Here is a 23,689-nt window from a genome sequence, read left to right as displayed (position 1 = left end):
TCCCTTTTTAGAGATGTCAATTCCTCTTCAATTAAACTGCCTACTGATCAATTCATTATCGCAATATCTATAGGCCCAGAAATCTACAAGAACGTCTCTTCAATGCTTTGACATGTGTATCCCACTTATTTGCTACTTATTCTTCCTGAGTAATCTCTTAAACTTCATCCTACTCTTATTCACTACTGTGATACCTACTCCTGTGAGGATGTATAGTATTCTCACCTGTGATGTGACGAACAGTATTGTTATGAGTGGTTCATTTTTCACTTTCACGTGTCTTGAGTGACGTTTATTTTACATATGTCTTACGTGCATCTGTGACGTTATCACCATGTTCAACGTAATTTTTGTTCCTGATGTAATGTTTACTGGTAATGATCGATGTATACAGGGTGATTTTTTTTTCCTCCGTGTACAAACTGTAGGGATTGATCGATGAGAGGATATGGAACAAAAAAGATCTAACGAACTTATGTCCGGAAATGCATGGCTTCCGTGCTAGAGACCATTTATTCAGTCATACTTCGTTACAGAGAGTGCGATCTAATACGCGCTGTCCCTGCAGCCACAGTTATAGTGTGCATGTTTCCTTCTAGAATGTGGTACTGTTCCTCATACGTCATACCCTAGCGCCCTCTCCTATCATAGTGTAGTGTCCGACTCACTTCTCTTGCTGACTCACCTTGGAGTGGATATGGTACAACGTTGCACACAATGGTTCCGTATTCGAATCGAGCGCTTGCCGACATGGTGCTTACTTTCGGAAAGGCAAATGGCAACGGGCGGTGGGCAGCAAGGTTGTATCAAGAGTCGTATCCTCTCCGACAACAACCACAGCGTCCAATATTTGCAACAGTGTTTCGCCGTTTGTCTGAGACAGGATCGTTTCAGGAAGCAGGAAATCATGAAGGTCTTACCCGATATGGTCAGACACCAGACTTGGAGGAAAATATGATTAACACTGTGCAAGGCCACTGCCGTGTCGGTACCAGGCAGTTGGTCCGCCAGTACAGGGTAAGCCGGACGACCATGTGGAACATTCTGCATGACAATTTTACTACCGTTATCGCTTACGGTGTTTCCAGGGCTTACTAGCGAGAGACTTTCCACATCGGGAGCAGTTTTGTCACTGGTTTCTTCACCAAGCAACCACAATTCCCGGATTTGTGTCATCCATGTTATTTGCAGACGAGGCCACCTTTATGCGGATTGGTACCTTCAACTTTCATAACAGTCATCTGTGGGATAATTTGCAGAACCGTCATTGTACGGTGACAGCAAACCATCAGCACCGGTGCTGCCGGAGAGTGTGGGCCGAGATAATTGGCGATCGTATTTTGGGACCAGTCTTCCTTCCACTTCGTCTAATAGGCTGGAACTATCGGCGTTTCTAGCGGGTGACTTTACCTCCCCTGCTGGGAGAAGTGCCATTGATGATTCGAGGGGTTATGTGGCTGCTACATGATAGTGCTGTAGCCCACTTCACGATTAACTTCGGGACGCATCTCAACCATGTCTTCCGTGGTCCATGGATCGGACAAGGGGTTCCAGTTGCATGGACACCGGATACCAACCAGTGCGATTTCTGGTAATGAGGTCATCTCATAAGTATCGTGTATGCAGAGCCCACACCAGATGTGAAGACACTGGATCAGCGTATTCTAGCTGCCTGTGATACTGTTTGGATGCAGACTGACCGATGTGAACATGTCAGAAAGAAGAAGCTACGACGCCTACATGTATACTTTGAGGTACATAGAAGCTATTTTCAGCACATACTGTAACTGTGGCTGCGTGGTACAGCTCGTAACAGACCGCAGTCTCTGTAACAATGTATGACTGAGTGAGTGGTCTCCAGGATGGAAACTATGCATTTTTAGACATAAGTTCATTAGAGCTTTTTTTCTGTATCATCTTTCGATCAAGAGTGTCTATCCAGGCTACACGCAAAAATAATGGTTACGAAGAAGTTTCAGTTCCGCGATGGAAATATTCACACTGTATATGTGCCTGACTTGTATTTATCAAGGGCAATCATATGAGCAAATAGTCAACTACTTTAATGAGTGAAGTGTTGTTATTGTAGGGAGTGAATATTTTTTTCGTCTTTTTGAAGTGTGTGTGCATTGTGCGAAGTGGACATAGGTCGGCCACTTTGCCATGACTCTCAGTCTTCTGTGTCAAAAGCAAATTAGTCATGACAGGGAGCTGTATCAGACCTCCGTGCAGGGCCGCCTCCTCACACTCACAGAGCCAGCACCCTAGAAGAAAGCCAGCCGGATCCCATGTGGCGAACGCCCAAGTAACGAACACTCGAGCCATTCTGCCGCCACACAGGGGGTAGCGGGATGGACGCCATCGCCGCGCTTAAGAATGGACAGGCAGTGAAGACCCTGGCGGACAACCAGAAATGTGCCGGAAACTGATGGACCCCTACAGCTATTAGGATGGAATATCAAGAATGCTCGTGCGAAAGCATATGAATTCTTCTGATCAGGCAGTAGTCATTTTCCCCACCTTAGACAACAAGAACATGTCGACAGTTCCAGCATCCCACAGGCACTGGGAAGAGAGTACACAAAGCGCTATAAATTCGACGAGACAGCGTACTAAACAGCTTCATTTTGGTTGAGGAGCGACCGCAGAACAGCGGTAATCTGCACGCTGCTGTGAAACGTGATCGTTTTGTGATCTTTCGTGTTTATAAAATTTAGAATGTGAGTGTACTGTGTATTTGTTAAATAAGTTGTTGTGACGAGCATAGCAAACAAATCATTCGTAATCGAAATATTAATAAACTGACATGTTATTCTACTATATATTTGCATGGACGTCCATTAATGTGCAAAAAACCCTGTTTTTATCTCAATACCCGTACATCCCAGTTCCACATCCTTTTGTAAAATACGCTCAAATGGCTCTGAGCACTATGGGACTTAAGTTCTGAGGTCATCAGTCCCCTAGAACTTAGAACTACTTCAACCTAACTAAGGTTAGGACACCACACACATCCATGCCCGAGGCAGGATTCGAACCTGCGACCGTAGCGGTCGCGCGGTTCCAGACTGTAGCGCCTAGAAAAGTTCGGCCATCCCGGCCGGCTGTAAAATAGTTTTAAAAGCTGTGACAGCGAAAGTTCTATGACTGGAGGGCATACTGGAGCTGTGGTCAGAATTATTTTGTATTTTTTTTAAATTAATTTTCGTTGACAAGACAGCAGCTGCAATTTTCTCCTTTTTCCATGGATCACCAAACATCTGCTAAGCGATGACACCAGTGATCGTCAGTTACAGCAGTAGCGTCTCAAATGAGCCAAGGAAGCATTTCAGTTATTCGTATATGGTACCGAACATTGTCTTTTACATCTCATTAAACATTTATCTCATAGCAAACTCTCATTACTACATAACTAGGTGAATGCAAAGAACAGTGAAGATCAGAAACAGTTATCCAAGAGAATAATTATTACATTGGTGCTTAAGTTCGTAGCGTTTTTACGTAGGTTTAATAAACATAACAGATACTTTAGTCATCAATAATATATCCTCCTTCAGTTGTTAGATCCTTTCTGCCGACTCTGGGGTAACTTCTCGATTGCGCGACTGTAGAAACCACATGGTTTTGAGACGAAGAACTCGTCGAACCATGTTCGGAGCGTCTTCTCATTGCCTGAAGGTGTTCGATACAGAGCAGAAAAGGTGAAAATCTGACAGCATAATATCAGGTGAATAAGGGGGGTGCGGAATGAGTTCCAAATGTATCTCCTGCACAGTACTGTTTGCCAGTCTAGCAGAATGTGTGTGTGTGGGGGGGGGGGTGTTATCGTGGAGTACCGTCACTTCACGCAGTCTTTCTGGTCGTTGTTCTTGGACTGTGTCTGTAAGACATATAAGGTGTTAACAAAAATGCCAGCACCTCGCGGAAACATTTCGTAGTGCAACACACCGTGTTTGTTCCAACTGATGCTTAAGATTGTCTTTTGTGGATGAGCGCAGGTTTTTATCCGGGGAGTTGCTAACTTAAGGTAAATAATACCTTTATTTACCTTATGTCAGGATAAAGACATCATTTCTCGAGACCAGTAACGATACAGGAATGGTCGGTATTGTTCACGAGCCAATTGATGACGAACAAGCAAATGTGCAAATATGGCCTCCCACTCATTTTTGTGGTTTGGGCTTAGAGCATGTCGCACCCATAAGCCCCATTTTAGGACCTTCTCTACTGCGCGCAAATGTCGCACGATGATGGAATGATCACTGTTCATCGCATTTGCGAGTTCTCGAGCGCAGTGACGTGTATCATTGTCCAGCAGGTCTTCCTGGGCGAGGAGATTGTTGTTGTAGTTGTTGTTGTGGTCTTCAATCCTGAGACTGGTTTCATGCAGCTCTCCATGCTACCCTATCCTCCCAGTACTTACTGGAACCTACATCCTTCTGAATCTGCTTAGCGTATTTGTCTCCCTCTACGATTTTTACCCTCCACGCTGCCCTCTAATGCTAAATTTGTGATCCCTTAATGCCTCAGAACATGTCCTACTAACCGGTCCCTTCTTCTTGTCAAGTTGTGCCACTAACTCCACTTCTCCCCAATTCTATTCAATACTTCATCATTAGTTATGTGATCTACCCATCTAATCTTCAGCATTCTTCTGTAGCACCACATTTAGAAAGCTTTTATTCTCTTCTTGTGCAAACTATTTATCGTCCATGTTTCACTTCCATACATGGCTACACTCCATACAAATACTTTCAGAAACGACTTCCTGACAAATCTATACTAGTTGTTAACAAATTTCTCTTCTTCGGAAACGCTTTCCTTGCCATTGCCAGTCTACATTTTATGTCCTCTCTTCTTCGACCATCATCAGTTATTTTGCTCCCCAAATAGCAAAACTGGTTTACTACTTTAAGTGTCTCATTTCCTAATCTAATTCCTTCAGCATCACCCCACTTAATTCGACTTCATTCCATTATCTTCGTTTAGCTTTTGTTGATGTTCATCTTATATCCTCCTTTCAAGACACTCTCCATGCCGTTCAACTGCTCTTCCAAGTCCTTTGCTGCCTCTGACAGAATTACAATGTCATCGGCGAACCTCAAAGTTTTTATTTCTTCTCCATGGATTTTAATACCTACTCCGAATTTTTCTTTTGTTTCTTTTACTGCTTGCTCAATATACAGACTGAATAACATCGGGGAGAGGCTACAGCCCTGTCTCACTCCGTTCCCAACGACTGCTTCCCTTTCATGCCCCTCGACTCTTATAACTGCCATCAGGTTTCTGTACAAATTGTAAATAGCCTTTGGCTCCCTGCATTTTACCCCTGCCATCTTTAGAATTTGAAAGAGAGTATTCCAGTCAACATTGTCAAAAGCTTTCTCTATGTCTACAGATGCTAGAAACGTAGGTTTGCCTTTCCTTCATCTTTCTTCTAAGATAAGTCGTAAGGTCAGTATTGCCTCACGTGTTCGCGAGGAGATTAGTAGGTTCAAAATGGTCCTTCTCCTTCTTCTTCTTCTATCGGTGCCTATCCGGTTCAGAGTTGGCGAACATGATGGTTATTCTTCTCTATTCATAGCGACACATATTAGGTCTTCTGAAGACATATTGAACCAAGCTATTCGTCTTCTTCCAGGACCTCTTTTGCTGCTTATGTTCCCTTGAAGTATTTTTTGTACCAAATCATGTCTATTTCTATTACACATGATATATCCTAGAGCGTTCTTAAAACGAGAAAATCATTTTATTGGCATGCTCTGTCCAGTGGCTTTATCCTTATAAAGGGCGGAAATCGTTTCTGGTTGCATCCGTTGCTGCCACCCCTCTACTGAACTCAAGCAGAAGAACATGTCGGAAGTGTTCAGATTTATCTACTTGGCACTCCATTTTCTAGCGTCCACAGTTCCACTCACTACCTCCAAATGACGAAACGACAGTATGCAAACTCAAATAGCAACGGTGAACTACAAAAGTATAAAAAACAATAGATAAATAAACCTATAGCAACTGGAATACCATCACGCAAAATAAAAACGGTACAAACCAACGTAATATTTATGTTCATTGTACTTACCGGTAGTTTCTTTTCAGACTTGAATCATCTCGCAATTTGATGTTGTTTTTACAGTATACAAAGTGACGGTGGAATCAAACTTTCTTGATTATATAGTGGAAAATAGAGTCCCAATCTTTAGTTAAGAGCGTTGAATGGAAGCGTAGGCTTCTGCAGCAATTGCCGGAATCAGTAAAATTCTTATGTGACTGCACTGTCAGTGTGTGCACATTGACAATGCGATCACATACAAAGAGGAATTTTATTGATTGAAGAACTTCGAAGTTTGAAACAGTTTGTGAATAAATCCATTTGCAGTAGTTCACGTCCACCGTTAAATCTTACGCAATCACAGGAAATAATGTCAGTATTTCGATATACAGTCTCTGTTGCAAATGTCATTTAAAATATCATACAAAGTAATAGTTGCTCAGTAATTATTTGTAAATCACTTTGGTCTATATATTATCATATCATACACTAGAACGCATTGTAAATACATTGCTACGCAACTATTCAGAAGAATCCAGGGAAACATTTCATATATGCAAATAGTTATGTTTAAAAATCCAATTATGATTTCGCATATGTATCTGGTCTCATGTTAAGTGTGAATGTGAATGTGTGCATGCGTATCCCTAACGTCGATTGCCACAGACAAAAACAGCAGTGAAGGTACAGGCGTTATCTTCAACTGCAGCATAAGTCTACCACTGAATTTTTTGGGTAGGAAGCAAAGGCGTATCATTTTCAGATATAGTTTCTGACAGTGGTAGTCAGAAGTCATCCTAGCAAACATCACAGGTATTCGGAAGTACGAAAGCAGTACTGCAGGTTGCTCTCGCAAACGGTAACAGCGCTTCATATTTTAATCTTCTACTTGCTACCGGCAACGACAGAGACTGTAAGTGACCATTTTAATGAGATTCAGCAGTATTTCAGTGTCATTTAGTCTTTTTTTTTGCCCCAGTGATGTTTAGGAAGACAGTGTAAAGGCTGCAACTTGTCAACCCTAATAGTCATTGTAGTTTTCCAACTGCGTTAACTTTTCAAAAGAGACTTTTTAATTTTGCATCTCAGTGAAGTCTTTAGTCTTTTCCCTAACTGTGTATGTGATATCATTTTATGTTCACTAGGTACTGTACGTAACCATTGCTTACACTGGCGGTCGGTTTAACTGAAGATACTAAAGTATCTCGAAAACTGTGCACTGGAACAAAGAAAGTGAACCACAAAATGTGTTAGACTCATAATGGGAAAGAGCATGATGCTCAGAATTTTTCTATCCTTCTCTATTAGGAGTGTAATTTTAGATTTGCAAGTTGCCCACCCACACTCCTCTCCTAACAGAGAAGGATGGACATGTACTCAGGAAAAGTGTTTCCTGTGGCAAATATCACAAACAAGAATGTAAAAACCTATCAAGGCATATGTTTCCAAGTGACAGTTATATCATTATTAAAAATATTATCATCAGCATATTATTTACAACATAGAACCGGTTCGTATGTCTTCTTTGGATGTGAACAGGCCAGACAAATGAGTGTGTTTTTAAAATATATTTTGTGTTAACAGACTGATATGGGAAGTAGCCCGATGGATACATATGCGCCGTATTTAAACCAGTTATTTTTATAAAACTGTAACTGCAAGCTAAATTCGAAAATAACTCTGCGAGTGATAGAGCTTTTTCGCAGACTGTCGCATTTAGAACTATTCATACGGCTATGAATCACGATTGCCGTTAATGAATTACTGTAGTCTGTTCAGTGGCTAATAGTGCTGCTGTAACGGGGATATGTCCGATACGAGAATAAACGCAAGTTTAAACCTTAATACACCAAGCTGGACTACATCACTGAGGCTTTCTCAAATTGTTCAAATGGCTCTGAGCACTATGGGATTTAACTGCTGAGGTCATCAGTCCCCTAGAACTTAGAACTACTTAAACCTAACTAACCTAAGGACATCACACACATAAATGCCCAAGGCAGGATTCGAACCTGCGACCATAGCGGTCGCGCGGTTCCAAACTGTAGCGCCTAGAACCGCTCGGCCCCTCCGGCCGGCAGGCTTTCTCAGATCACCTCGTCATGCTTCGACTAGTTTTCAGTGAACCAAGTGGGCACAGCAGCTCACAACGTTAGGTTTGTGCAAAGAGTCCATAGTCTTCCCCTATACAACGAAGAAGAGCCGATTTATCGCGTAGTACTGTACTCTTAGGAGTCTATCTAAAGTAGGTAGCAGCATCAGGTTTAATAAGTGCGAGATTCGTTTAGTAAGTAATGCAACACATTTTTTTCTCAGCCAATTTCGGTTCCAGAAATGGGGAACTCGTTGTGGGACATCGTGGAGCATTCCCGTTTCAGCGGCTAGAGGTTCATCAGGTTCCAATTTGTGGCGGCGATATACGTAGCCTTTAAAATGGCATCTGTAACGGAGCTGCGTTCCAAGCACAGGGCTGCCATTGGGTTTCTTTTGGCGGAAAACCAGAGCATCGCAGATATTCATAGGCGCTTGCAGAATGTCTGCGGAGACCTGGCAGTGAACAAAAGCATGGTGAGTCGTTGGGCGAGGCGCCTGTCATCATCACAACAAGGTCGCTCAAACCTGTCCGATCTCCTGCGTGCCGGCAGGCCACACACAGCTGTGACTTCTGCAATGTTTTAAAGTGTGGCCACCTAATTCGATGTGATCGACGGATCACAAACACCTCGCTGGAGCAGAGGTTGAAAATACCGCTTCAGTCGTAAATTACTTTATTTTCACACGACCGGTTTCGGACTGTTATAAGCCCACAACAGGTGTCGTAGCTGTGCTGTGGTCCCCGAGCGCCGCGTGTACCAGGCGCGGTGTGCTGCCTATGAGCGCAGAACTGGATGTCTCTGTTGGTAGTGCTGACACATTCGTCCACCAAAGGTGTTTGCCCGCTGGTTTCCTCGCCACCTAGCAGAAGATCGTAAAGAGCAACGAGGGACCAACTATGCGCCGGCCGCGGTGGCCGTGCGGTTCTAGCCGCTCCAGTCCGGAGCCACGCTGCTGTTACGGTCGCAGGTTCGAATCCTGCCTCGGGCATGGATGTGTGTGATGTCCTTAGGTTAGTTAGGTTTAAGTAGTTCTAAGTTCTAGGGGACTGATGACCACAGCAGTTAAGTCCCATAGTGCTCAGAGCCATTGGAACTATTTGAACCAACTATGCGGAGTTGCTTGCGTGTTACCAGGCTGATCGTGACAATTTTTGTCGAACGTCGTCACAGGGGTTGAAACATGGGCTCATCACTTCGAAACGGAAATAAAACAATAATCTAAGGAGAGGCGCCACACCACCTCGCCACCGAAGGAAATGTTCACAGCCGCACACTCAGCGGGTAAAGTAATGGCGACGGTCTTCTGGGACTCTGAAGTGGTTGTTCTGTTTGGTGTCCTCCCTCATGGTGCAACGATCAACTCTCAAGAACACTGCGCTACCAACAGACACTTGAAGAAACAACTGTAGTATGTTAGTGGCCACAAAAATGCCAACTGACTTCTCCTTCCCCATGACAACGCAAGGGCTCACATAGGTCTGCGCACCTGAGAGATGTTCACAGATCTTCGGTGGACTGTTCTTCCTCATCCAACTACAGCACGAATCTCACACCTTCCGACATCCGTCTAGTGTGGCATAACGAAGGATGCAGTCCACGGTAAGCAGTACGTGGATGTTGGGGAGGGTAGTGATGCAGCGAGACGTTGGCTCCGACATCGCCCAGGAAAGTGGCATATGACCGTTGCATCGAACAAAGATTATCTTGAAGAACAGAGTTTTATAGAAAGTTTTTCAGAAAAGTAGGCGTTGCGTGATGTATAGAACGCTCATCGTACGTCACTGGGGGCTAGTGAGCAAGCAGCAAGAAAGGCCACAACCGTCGTAAGATGATAACAATGATGACGACGAAAGTGAAGACAATCGCGACGAATAGGACGAGGATGATGATGATGATGATGATAATGATGATGATGATGGTTCCAGTTACCTGGATGCAACAAATTGGCACATGACCAATCGGCTTTTATATGCGTTCGCTAGTACATGTATGACTGTCGTCTTCTAAATTAAAAAGATGATTAGCGCCTTTATTATTCTTCTATATCATTAAGCACCAACAGCTCAATACGAAGTACTACTTGTCACAAGCAGGCTTCTTTGTCATATAGTCTCCCTAACGATTTCCGTTAAAATTGGAAGCATGGGGATTGAAGCAATTTTTCATTCGAATGTAAGGACGTTTACTTTACCTAGGCTTAAAGTAAACATGAAACAAACGACGGAGAAGGAGAGAGAGAAATACAGGTTAGTGGTGTCCATTAGAGTCCATTTACAGTGCTTACTTTCTCCTGAAATAATCTGTCCTGTAGCGATATTAAACAACGGCATTTCCAATTTAGAGTCATATAGTTTAGCCCTAACATGCCCGTGTAATTATTAATTTGACGCTGGAAACTTAGATCGTGGACTAGCATTTGCAATCCATTAACGAAGATCTGAAACTCACTGCCCGAATAAAGAAGTAAATCGACCAGAAGACACAATCGGATTTAAAAACTCCGTACACGTACACACCATCGATGGCTTTGTGTATGATTAGAGATGCATTTCCCTGAAACAGGCAGAACCGTCAACGTTACGCATTGGTATTGTTACCTGGCGTGATAGGGTGTACAAGGTGATTCCGCGATGATGTTAAAAACTTTCGGAAATGAAGTATAAGAGTGAATGTTTCAGTTTGAGGTATGGAACTCTGATGCAGAAACGACCGAAGTTATAAGAGAAAATATTTCTGACGTTGGAAACCATGTACCGATATTGCTGTTGTTAAGATTGTAGGGTAGACACCTTCCAGAGGTGGAACTATGGACCAAAAAAAGATAAAATGTCTAGTAGACCTGGGCTGTAAAACGCATACCTCTGAGAGCCAAGGGCACATGTTCAGTAGCATTTTAAGAGCCGATATTTACTGCACATTGCATAGGGGCTTAATTATTAAATTTGAAAATCATTTTTATTTTTGGTAGCTGTATGTCTGGCTACGCAGTCTCGTAAACGGTTGGCCCTGACTAGTATTTGTACGCAATCTGACTGCATGGAACAACAACAAAGAATGAAATGAAAATTTTCGTTAATGCAATTAATTAATTAAGTCCCCAGCAACTATGAAACCTACGAAACCAAAACGCAAGTGTAATTGTTCTGTGTGTGGGAGTGTGATTCAACGTACACATCTGGCACGGTTCTTCTTCAACAAGACAAGAAATTTTAAATGCCATTTATACTGAAGTAATTAAAAAAAATAGAAATGCTGTAATTGCGTAAGAAAACCAGAATTACACTCTAATACAAGAACACAAGCCAGATGCTTTGTTGACTGAACCTGTAATGACGCATTATTCAGGACATTGAAATAATGAGAAAAAAAAAGAAAAGGAGTTTTGTTACCTTCATTTATATTGATGAAAAGCACTCTAATCATTACAATATCTCCACACCGACTCGCTACTACCACATCTCAACAAGAACTGACTACTGCCACATCTCGACAAGCACTGCACTCCGCTACTTCTCAACAAAACTGCCTACTACGACCTCTCGACAAGAACTCTTCACTACGACATCTCAGCAAGCACTCACTACTACGAGTTCTCAACAAGCACTGCCCTCCGCTACTTCTCAATAATCACTGCCAGTGGAGGCGGCGAAACAAAACTCTCTGGCGCTGTGGCTCAGTGTAGCCACCTTTCATATGCCCTTCCTCCACGAGCTAGAATTTGATGGTATTTTTACCAGCATTGGTGGTGAAAATACCACCAAATTCGTCCACAAAAATACAGACAAAAATAAAAGATAATATTAATACGTAAATATCACGTAATTAGATAAAATTTTGGCTTTGCACTGACCTTTCAATAACCTAATATATAAAATACAGTAGGCAATACAAATTCTTTCATACATGTGGCTTTACATAATAGTTTACACAATACACAAAAAATCAGTTTATGCAATGTTCACATAAAATGCTTTTAATTATTCAAAAAAAAAAAAAAAAAAAACAAATAGTTGATAGTTCCAGCAGCAGCACCCAGCAATGGTCAACAGGTGCAAACACCAACAAGTGACATCATTTTAGTAAAAGCAGTTCCATCTGTGGCACCCAGTAATGTTGAACAGGTGCAGACAGCAAGAAGCAACATCATTTCAGTAGAAGCAGTCCATCAGTGGCACCCAGCAATGTTGAACAGGTGCAGACCCCAACAAGTGACATTATTTCAGTAGAAGCAGACCATCAGTGGCACCCAGCAATGTTGAACAGGTACACACAGCAACAAGTCACATTTCTCAGCTGAAGCAGTTCCATTAGTGGCACCCAGCATTGTTGAACAGGTGTAGACACCAACAAGTGACTTCATTTCAGTAGAAGCAGTCCATCAGTTGCACCTAGCAATGATGAGCAGGTCCAGAGAGCAGTCCATAATATTCACTATCACTGATCACACTGTTCATCAGAGTTTATAAGCAGAAATTAAACATGTCCTAGTGGCACCAATCATGTAGAAAAAGTACAAGTAACAGTCCATAATATTCACTATCCTAATCACGCAGTTCATCAGCAGAAATTAATCATTTCTAAGTGGCACCCATTATGTTGAAAAAGTGCAGGTAACAGTCCATAATATTCACCATCACTAATCACACAGTTCATCAGCAGAAATTAAACATTTCTAAGTGTCACACATCAATGTTGAACAAGTGCAGGTAACAGTTCATAATATTCACCATCACTAATCAGACAGTTCAGGCATGACCAAAAGTTTGAATGCACATACAAATGCTTTTACAAAATCATTCTCAATGCTCTTACACTAAACATACAAATTCTAATAAACACACAAATGTATCAGACAATTGTCATATTAACTATTACAAATACTCAAATATCAGTAAACCCATAATATTTATGAGTGTCAGTGCAAGCCACTACAAACAAATAAAATAATATTTAGGAGATAGGTGGGTAGGATTACGAAAGGAAAACACACAAAACACACTCACTCATCTTGCATCCACATTAAGTACTACTGTGTAATTGAATAGTGTTAACTGTGTAAATGCAATTCTGTCAAAATTTTATGTTCATCATATGTATCAAGTAGTAGTGGCAGCAATGTATAACAGTCAATAATAGTTAAGTCAACGTCATAGTCATCATGTCAAGAGACCAATGTTTGCCAAGCCAGATCAAAATGTACAGTTGCTGAACAACTGTCAGTGAGCCAAGATATGCAACTACTTCATCTCTCCAAAAAAAAAAAAAAAAAAAAAATGTACTGCTTATTGATTTAACAAAGTGTGTGTAGACAATCTTCCTTCTACTTGAGTGTTGTAGTCTGCTATCTTCATCCTCCTTGTTCCATATAGACCAACAAAAAAAAAATATGCACCTCACTTACTTTACCTCTTATCCACCAAAACTCCAATAATCATCAGCATCACATAATCTCAATACTTCAATAATACCTCTTACGTCGATACATATAAATCTTATCATCAGTATCATTTACCTTACCTCTTGTCCACAAAAACTCCAATAATCATCAACTTCATATAATCTCAATACCTCAATAATACCTCTTCAATACGTCGACACATATAAACCTTATCGCCAATATCATTTCACTTCCATAACAACTCTTTCCCCTAGTCAGTCTCCTCGAACAAGTACAGATAAAATCCTAAAGCAAACCTCATCATCCCATACAATCCGAAGACACACTGTCAACACACAACCTCTGTGTAATCCATCTGACCCAAATCTTCTACTCATTATAAATTATAAGATGGATTTTGATTACCTTGTCCATCATTAAATAAAAGAAATGCATACATGACCTCTAACAGACTTAGTTCGAATAACTCTCAGTAATTAAGTACGATTACGGAGTGTGACTGATCATAATATTTCACAGTGTGTACACCACTTCAAGAATTATGGCAAACAGAAGCAAACATGTGGAGTATTTCTTGTGTCAAGTGTCACTTCCTATTTCAATTGCTCACGAAAAATGCAGTGTAATAACTGTAAATGGTCTAAACCTAGTTTTGGTATGTCATGTCGTTAGCTTCCTTCCTATTAGCTAAATTTATACAGCTTCCATAAAACCTCCAGCTCATGTGACTTCTATGAAGTTTCTTGTACTAATGTCGTTTATGTCGAATTATAGCAATTCACTTTCCTATCTCAAAAATATAAGGCACTGAGCGTAAGCAAAACATGCAATAGCGAGTAAATATACCAGTAGAGAACAGAATGTCAACAAGTGAATGCAGCACAATTCTTACAACGAGGCTCTGCCAAGCGAACAATCTATAATTAATACAATAGTGTGACCTAAACTCTATGTTTGTACACAGTATATCAGCATTTCTATATACCAAATTAAATAGTAGTTATGACAACAACAGAAATGTATAAATATGCAATCCATACACATAGCAGCAAACATATATCTTATGTACTAAACAGGTCATTAGCATCATATCAGCATAAGCAAATAAATGTTCATATGTCATCTTAATAAGTAAACATGAAGGAGCAAGCAGATAAATCACAAAGTATAACTTACATACATATCAGCACAACTAATCAGGTGACAATTATAATTTAAATAAATAAGCACAGCAGGAACATAATTAAAAAATATGACATCAGTGAAAAAGCATTGCAGCCAAGCGATGCATAATATACACAAGTTACAACCCTGTTCATTAATAAAACATTGACAAAAATCAGCAAATGTACGCAAGCTCGTCGCTTCACAAGTAAATTCATAGAACATGAAATTAGCACAAAGTATGAATCACGTAATTGCGAGCAGCAAATTACGTCTAAAGTACGTACCTAAGTGGAAATATGTTACCTGAAAAAATAAACTCAATTATTAGTTATCTTTTTAGTTTATTAGTTTCTTCTTGGAAATTACATTCTTTCTGCAATTTTCTCGATAGCAAGTCCTCTTAACGTCGGAGACACACAGAATTTACCTGAAGTTTTTAAATATTTTATAGAACCGTATCCTGAAAAATACTGAACGTTAATAACATAATTCGTCAAGTCACTATAGCTTTATACTGAATTTAATCCGAGAAATTAGACTGTGTATTTGTTTACGGCTGTCAGTGCATTCGCACTGAGCACTCGATCAGCTGTAGGCGCGTGACGTAGGAAGCAATTGTTTGCGGTCAACGACTGCCTTGTGCGGCGCGCAGACTTGACAGTTGCTTTGAGTATATGCCGCCGCCAAAACACTGCGCGGTATCCTTGTATTCTCTGCGTGTCTACGTAAACTGTTTGTTTCTCGAAAGTATGTCATTCCACAAAAATTTTAACATTTGATATATGATGTATTGCCTTAGAGCGTCGTGATTTAAGAGTTTCTACTTCAACAGTGTTATCATGAATAATTTTGCGAATTCTATGTGGACCGTTATAAAGCAGAAAAAATTTGCGACACAAGCCTTTTCCTTTGTGAGACAAACGATGAGACTTAATTAACACCTTTTGACCAACTGACAAGATTTTTAAACGACCAGGACGCTTAGCTGATTTCTCTCTTCTAGCAGCCGCAGATGCAATATTTTGTAGAGCCAGGTTGACAACTTCAGAATGCCGCAGTTTCTGTGAAGGCGGAAAAGGAACGATTTCAGATATGCGATTTGTCGGTGCTTTGTTTTTTTAATATCAGTATAGGCGGTAAAGAAGTTGAGTCATTAGGAACTTCATTCAGAATGTTTTGAAAAATATGAAGATACTTATCCCACGTTCTGTGATTCTGATGACAATAAAGACGACACAATTTATTGATTTCCTTCATCCATCTCTCTGAAGCGTTAGATTGAGGGTGAAAAAGTGAAATGAAAATTGGTCAATTTTACGACGCCGTAGAGTACGAAGCCAAATTTTAGAACGAAACTGTGATCCATTATCTGATATAACCTTATCAACATGACCAACTTCTTTAAGAAAATGGTTAATGAAAGCATTAGATACTGAACGAGCTGTTGCTTTGCGTAACGGTGTAAAACACATATTTTGATGTCAATTCCACTGCTACGAAAATGTACGCAAAACCATTAGTAGAACGAACCACTGGACCGAACAAATCGACTGCAGCCATGTCCTTTAATTTCGCTGGAATGATAGGAAACAACGGTGCTCTGTGAGAAATTGTTGGCGGCTTAGCCTTTTGACATAATTTGCATTTGGCCAGAACAGATCGAATACGTTTTTCCATATTACTGAAGTAGCAATTTTCCCGTAATTTATGAAAGCATTTTCTGGGACCAAAGTGTGCATAACTGAAATGCGTATACCAAATCAGCTTATTAACCCACTCATCAGGAATACAAACTAACCAAACAGAGTTGTCGACCGATTTTCGTTTAAAAAGAATGTCATTGCGAACTAAATAATGCTGTCTAATCGCTACGCTTTCCTTTCTCCTCCACTTCTCCTTAATGTCCTTCCAGATTGGATTCTTATTTTGCTCCTTAGCGATGTCCTGGAGCGAAGACGAAATAAAGTTCTTAAACGCAACACCTTGAATATACATCAAACAATAATTGTTTTCCTTGCAGTTCTCTTCAGCACTTTGTTACAAACCCATAGGTGCACGTGATAAAGCGTCAGCAACAATATTTGAAGAACCCTGTATGTAAATAATACTAAGATCAAATTCCTGTAGGTACAACGCCCATCGTGACAATCTGCAATGAGTTAATTTTGTCGACATAAGAAATTCCAGAGCTCGATGATCGGTGTAAACCTTAGCAAGTCTGCCAAACAAAAATGTGCGAAATTTTGTGAAAGCCCAAACAACAGCCAAAGCTTCAAGTTCCGTAATCGAATAATTCTTTTCTGATTTAGAGAGAACACGACTTCCAAATGCAATAGTTTTCTGTACTACAACGCCGTCTTCTTCCATCTCTTGAAATAAATGTGCACCTAGGCCTTTGTATGATGAGTCCGTCGCCAAACAAAAATCTTTAGATAAATCCGGATGTGAAAGAAGTGGAGCAGCAACTAAAGCATCACGGAGTTGTTCAAATTCTGACTGAGCTTCCTCATCCCAACACCAATTAGATTTCCTTCCAGATAGTTCACATAAACGAGGTGTGGCCAAATTGTCCAATCTAACAAAGCGTCTAAGAAAATTACAGACACCAAGGAAACTACGAACATCACGATTTGTGGTAGGAACAGCATAATTACGAATAGCGTCTAGTTTCTCTGGATCAGGAAGAATACCTTCTGTAGAAATAACATGGCCAAGAAATTTCACCTGAGAACGACCCAATTCAGATTTTTCCAAGTTCACTGTAATGCCAACTCTTGCAAAAATACGTAATAATGAATCCAAAATTTTGTTGTGCTCACTCCAAGAACGTTTAGCAATAAGAATATCGTCAACATATGAAGTAATATTGTCACGAAGATAAACAGGTAAAATTTCGTTTAAACTACGAATGAATGCTGCAGAAGATACAGTAAGTCCAAACGGTAATTTCCGAAATCTCTTTTGGGTAATATCGTCATATCCGGTTAATCTTTAGCGACTCTCTAGATAGATGGATAGTTGAAGAGTTAGTTTGACAGATGCAAAGAATAGTAAAAGAGTAGGCAGCGGTGCAGAAAACTAAAAGGGAAATAGCACTACTACAGCTCGGGGCCCTATGCACGCTACGGCACATATTCACTTAGTGTAGTGAATCCCCTGACGACATTAATAGCCGCACATAATTTCCAGTTTGTGACTTAGTGGCAAATTTGGCGGAAGTGCGTACGCAAATTGACCTGACCATGAACATGGATGTATGTCCTTCTTAGAATTGCGAAAGATCTTAAATTTCCGAACAGTTAAGAAGTGTTTGTAGTCAAAGTTTTCGCCTCGTGGCGACAAAGACCTACCGCATCTGTCCCAGTCCGAATGTCGATTATTGTCAAGTTCGCGCGCCTGGCGCTCTCTTGTTGCATCCCATAAATGAAACAAATTATTTTCTTCAAAGCCCTTTGCTATCTGTGATTCTAAATTTCTTCTGCTGTCTTTTCCTACAATTTCGCCTTCGATTTGTTTGACTTGCTTTCGTAATGCCTCAACTTCCCTTTTAACGCGTTCATTAAATTTTCCCCGATTTTCAACATGCTTATTTTTGTTCTGGTACTCTTCGGTTTCTGCAAATGGTAATGGAGCTGTATCATCCGAATCTCTGTCCCCATGTAAACTAAGATTTGTCAATTTATCTGAAATCTCCTCAACTCTTTCCGATAAATCACCTATTTGTTCTTTCTGTTTATTTACGTCTTCCGTAAGTGTCGCGACTCGGGTTTCAGTATTAACACATTTGGTAGTTAACTGTTCATATTGTTGTGTTAGGTTATTTATTCTGTCATTTGGTACGGATTCCTCGATTCTCTCAAATATTTCTTCCTTATCGTGTGCACGTTGTAAATTTAACTCTGAAAATTTTTGTACTATCACGCGATCACTTTCTTCCTGTTCTCTATCCTGTTCCTTTTGTCTAATCTCTACTGCAATTAATCTATTATTGTGAGCATTCAAAATCGGTTGTACTTCTTCTCTGATTTCTTTCTTTAATTCATCTTTCATGTTTTTGAAACATGTCCCTATTCGTGAGTCTAACCGTGTTTCCATTGTTTCCATCTCTGTTTCTAAACGTGTTGCCACTGTTTTTAATTCAGATCCTAACCGTGTTTCCATTGTTCCCATCTCAGTTCTAATTGTCCCTATCTCTGTTTTTAATTCAGATCCTAACTGTGATCCAAGTGAGTCTAACCATGTTTCCATTTGTGAGTCTAACCGAGATCCCAAATTTAATATTGCACTCATCAACTGCTCTATATTAAATGGTTCAAAATTCTTTTCGCCCCTAACATTTCCCGCAAAACTAACTTCCTTCTGCATAGCCATAAAGCTATCCGTGTTCGATACTATTCCAGAATCTTCTATCGTTAATCTCGTATTCTGTGAATTTTCTGATTGAGAAAAATTTTGAAATGGTTCCGGACTATTTTCCCGACTTATCACATTGTTTTCCACTTCATTATTCATCACACTGTTCTCCTGTGTTGGCGAGTTCGCCATGTCAACAATTTCGTCATTCTGACTATCCATCATTTTTGCCTTTTTCATCGATCGCGTAATCATTTACAAAACATACAAAACTCGTCACTGTACGAAAATTACACACAATGACTCTTTATCTCCAACAATACCATTCACACGAAATGTTTCCCTCAAACACGATTAACGAACAATTGAAATAATTGCACTAAATTGTCAAACGCGTATACAAGACAACAAAATTAAATTCTGAAAAAAAAAATACCATTAGAAGAATGACAATTACCAAATCTACACATGCAAAATAGACTACAATTACTAAAGTACAAATTACTACAACAATACTACTATCTACTATTTTTACAATCAGAAGAATTCCAAGGGACGATCCGAAGCAGCGGTCGCCACGTGCATGGGGGCTTAATTATTAAATTTGAAAATCATTTTTATTTTTGGTAGCTGTATGTCCGGCTACGCAGTCTCGTAAACGGTTGGCCCTGACTAGTATTTGTACGCAATCTGACTGCATGGAACAACAACAAAGAATGAAATGAAAATTTTCGTTAACGCAATTAATTAATTAAGTCCCCAGCAACTATAAAACCTACGAAACCAAAACACAAGTGTAATTGTTCTGTGTGTGGGAGTGTGATTCAACGTACACATCTGGCACGGTTCTTCTTCCACAAGACAAGAAATTTTAAATACCATTTATACTGAAGTAATTAAAAAAATAGAAATACTGTAATTGCGCGAGAAAACCAGAATTACACTCTAATACAAGAACACAAGCCAGATGCTTTGTTGACTGAACCTGTGATGACGCATTATTCAGGACATTGAAATAATGAGAAAAAAGAAAAGGAGTTTTGTTACCTTCATTTATATTGATGAAAAGCACTCTAACCATTACAATATCTCCACACCGACTCGCTACTACCACATCTCAACAAGAACTGACTACTGCCACATCTCGACAAGCACTGCACTCCGCTACTTCTCAACAAAACTGCCTACTACGACCTCTCGACAAGAACTCTTCACTACGACATCTCAGCAAGCACTCACTACTACGAGTTCTCAACAAGCACTGCCCTCCGCTACTTCTCAATAATCACTGCCAGTGGAGGCGGCGAAACAAAACTCTCTGGCGCTGTGGCTCAGTGTAGCCACCTTTCAACATTTCTTCATCCTTTGGTCCGTACTTTTTTTTTAAATCAGTCTTCTGACTGTTTTGATGCGACTCGCCACGACTTCCTCTCCTGTGACAACCTTGCCTCTCAGAGTTTCTTTATTTTTTTATTTTGAGTTATCAATCTCCTGACTGGTTTGATGCGGCCCACCACGAATTCCTCTCCTCAGATTATAGATTGCACCCTATGTCCTCAATTATTTACTGGATGTATTCCAACCTCTACCTTCCTCTACAGTTTTACCCTTTACAGCTCCCTCTAGTACCATGGAAGTTTGATGCCTTAACAGTCGTCCTATCATCCTGTCCCTTCTTCTTGTCAGTGTTTTCCGTACGTTCCTTTCTTCTCCTATTCTACGGAGAACCTCCTCTTTCCTGAAAATTCTTCTGCAGCACCACATCTCAAAGACTTTGATTCTCTCCTGTTCTGGTTTTCTCACAATCTGTGTCTTACTATCACACAACGCTGAGCTGCAAAATTATTCCTCACGTTAAGACCTATGTTTGATACTAGCAGATTTCCCTTGGCCAGGGAAGCATTTTTCGACAGTGCTATTCTGTTTTTTATGTCCTCCTTGCTCCGTTCGTCATAGGTTATTTTGCTGCCTAGGTAGCAGAATTCCATAACTTCGTCTAATTCGTGATCTCCACGTGTAGTGTTAAATTTTCCACTGTTCACGTTTTTGATACTTCTCATTGCCTTGATCTTTCTTCGATTTACTCTCACTCCAAATTCTGTACTCATTAGACTGTTTATTCCGCTCAACACATCTTCTTCACTTTCACTAAGGATAGCAATGTATCCTTTCCCCCTGAATTTTTATCCCACTCTTGAACCTTTCTTTATTTCCCTCATTGCTTTTTCGATGTACAGATTGAACAATATGGACGAAAGACTACCTGATTGTCTCGCAACTTTTTTAACCCGAGCACTTCGTTCTTGGTCTTCCACTCTTATTGTCCCCTTTTGAATTTTGTACATATTGTATACTACCCGCTTTCCTTACAGCTTACCCATATTTTTCTCGGAATTTCATACATATTGCACCATTTTACATTATCGAACGCTTTTTCCAGGTCGACAAATTCAGTGAGGGTGTCTTTATTTTTCTTGCTTCAGTTACCAAGGGCAACGTCAGAACTGTCTCTCCTGTGCCTTTACCTTTTGTAAAGCCAAAGTCATCATATTCTACCAGATCCTCAACTTTCTTTTCCATTCTCCTGTACATTATCCTTGTCAGCAACTTGTATGCATGGGCCCTTAGCTGCTTGTGCGATAAATCTCGCACTTGTCGGCTCTTGCAGTCTTCGGAAATGTGTGGATGATGTTTTTCCGGAAGTCTGATGGTATATCGCCAGTCTCACACATTTGATTCACCAACGTGAATAGCCGTTGTGCTGCCACTTCTCCCAACGAGCTTAGTAATTTCGATGGAATGTTATCCATCCCTTCTGCTTCACTTGCTTTTAGGTCGTCCAATGCTTTTTTAAATTCTGATTCCTGAAAGCGGAGCCCCTAACTCCTCCCTGTCAACTCCTGTTCATTCTTCTATCACGTTGTCACACAAGTCGTCAAGTCGTCCCACTCACAGAGCCCTTCAGTGGACGCGTACACCTACCCACTGTATTTAACAGTGGAATTCCCGTTGCACTGTTAATGTTACTGCATATGAAAGTTATCTATTTACAGCCTTAGGAACAACAGTACCGGTATATATATTCCACTGTCAGATATATTAGGTCGATTTTCGCTTTTAACTTTCGACTGAGTCGTTTCCGATTCAGGGTCCCTAACCTCTGACTGATACATTTACCATTCTCCATCATTACCGACAGTTTGTAAGATCATCTCGAAACTATCTTGTATAAGGGGCGTGGACGGCGTCAGATGCTGAATGATGACTACGGAACACTGGAGATGCCGTCTAATCGCATGAGACTTTGTTACATACAGTTTGCAATGGTCCTACATTTTGGGTCTTCATTTGGCGGACTGGTCGAATCGTGGAATATACAGATTTGTGGGGCATCCAGATGTTACAGTGGCCTGATGCTGGACTGCATGGAATAGTGAGGGTAGGTCCACTCTTCGTCAACGTTCTGGACGACCACGTGTGACCACCACAAGGGAAGATCGCCGTGTTGTGCACCAAGCGTATCGTAACTCCCTCACAGCTGCGCCTGCCATCTGATAACAAGAAATGTCTCGCTGCAACAATCTGGATCACCCCGCCCCAGTATTTGGAGACTAGCAGCAGACGGACTTGTGCATTATCGTCCATGCGCAGCCTGTCGTTATCACCAGAAGATAAATGGCTGCGTTTGGAGCGCTGCCGTGACCGGGTATAAACTACAAGTTGATCAGTGTACAAGAAAATAAGTCTAAAGGGAAACAGATGGTGGGAACATGTAGACAGAGAGCATGGAAATAAAAACAAATTCTTGACTGGGAAACTAGAGGGGCAAGACAAGGGTGAAGACGCTGGAGAGAAACGGCTGTACAGATGAAATCAACTAATCAACTAAGCATAGGGAGCAGAAGAGAAAGTGTGCTGACCCTTATACATGACCGTTTCCGCCCCGAGATGTCAGTTCCTCCGCTTGTGACTCAAGGCCGGCCGGAGTGGCCGAGCGGTTCTAGGCGCTACAGTCTGGAACCGCGTGACCGCTACGCTCGCAGGTTCGAATCCTGCCTCGGGCATGGATGTGTGTGATGTCCTTAGGTTAGTTAGGTTTAAGTAGTTCTAAGTTCTAGGGGACTGATGACCTCAGAAGTTAAGTCCCATAGTGCTCAGAGCCATTTGAACCATTTTGAAGACTCTTGGAATTGCGAGTGTAAGATACTTCACGTCTATCTTCAAGAGCCTTCCAGTTCAGCTTACTCAGTGTCTCTGTGACACACTCCCACGGATCAAACAAACATCTGACCATTCTTGCTGCCATTCTCTGTACATGCACAATATTCTCTGTTACTGGTGCTGGTCCCACACACTCTTGAGCAGTATTCCAGAACTGGTCGCATGAGTGATTTGTAAGCAATCTCCTTTGTAGACTGATGGCACTTCCCCAGAATTCTACCAATAAACCGAAGTCTACCAACCGCTTTACCCACGAGTGAGCCTAACTGATAATTCCATCCCACATTCTTACAAAGTTTTAACCCAAGTATTTCACGAGTTGGCCGATTGCATCAGTGACTCATTGGTATTATAGTCATAGGATACCATGTTTTTTCGTTTTGTGAAGTGCACAATTTTACATTT

Source organism: Schistocerca serialis, chromosome 1 (genome assembly GCF_023864345.2).
Source record: "Schistocerca serialis cubense isolate TAMUIC-IGC-003099 chromosome 1, iqSchSeri2.2, whole genome shotgun sequence".
Taxonomy (NCBI): Eukaryota; Metazoa; Arthropoda; class Insecta; order Orthoptera; family Acrididae; genus Schistocerca; species Schistocerca serialis.
This window is presented reverse-complemented; position numbering follows the sequence as displayed.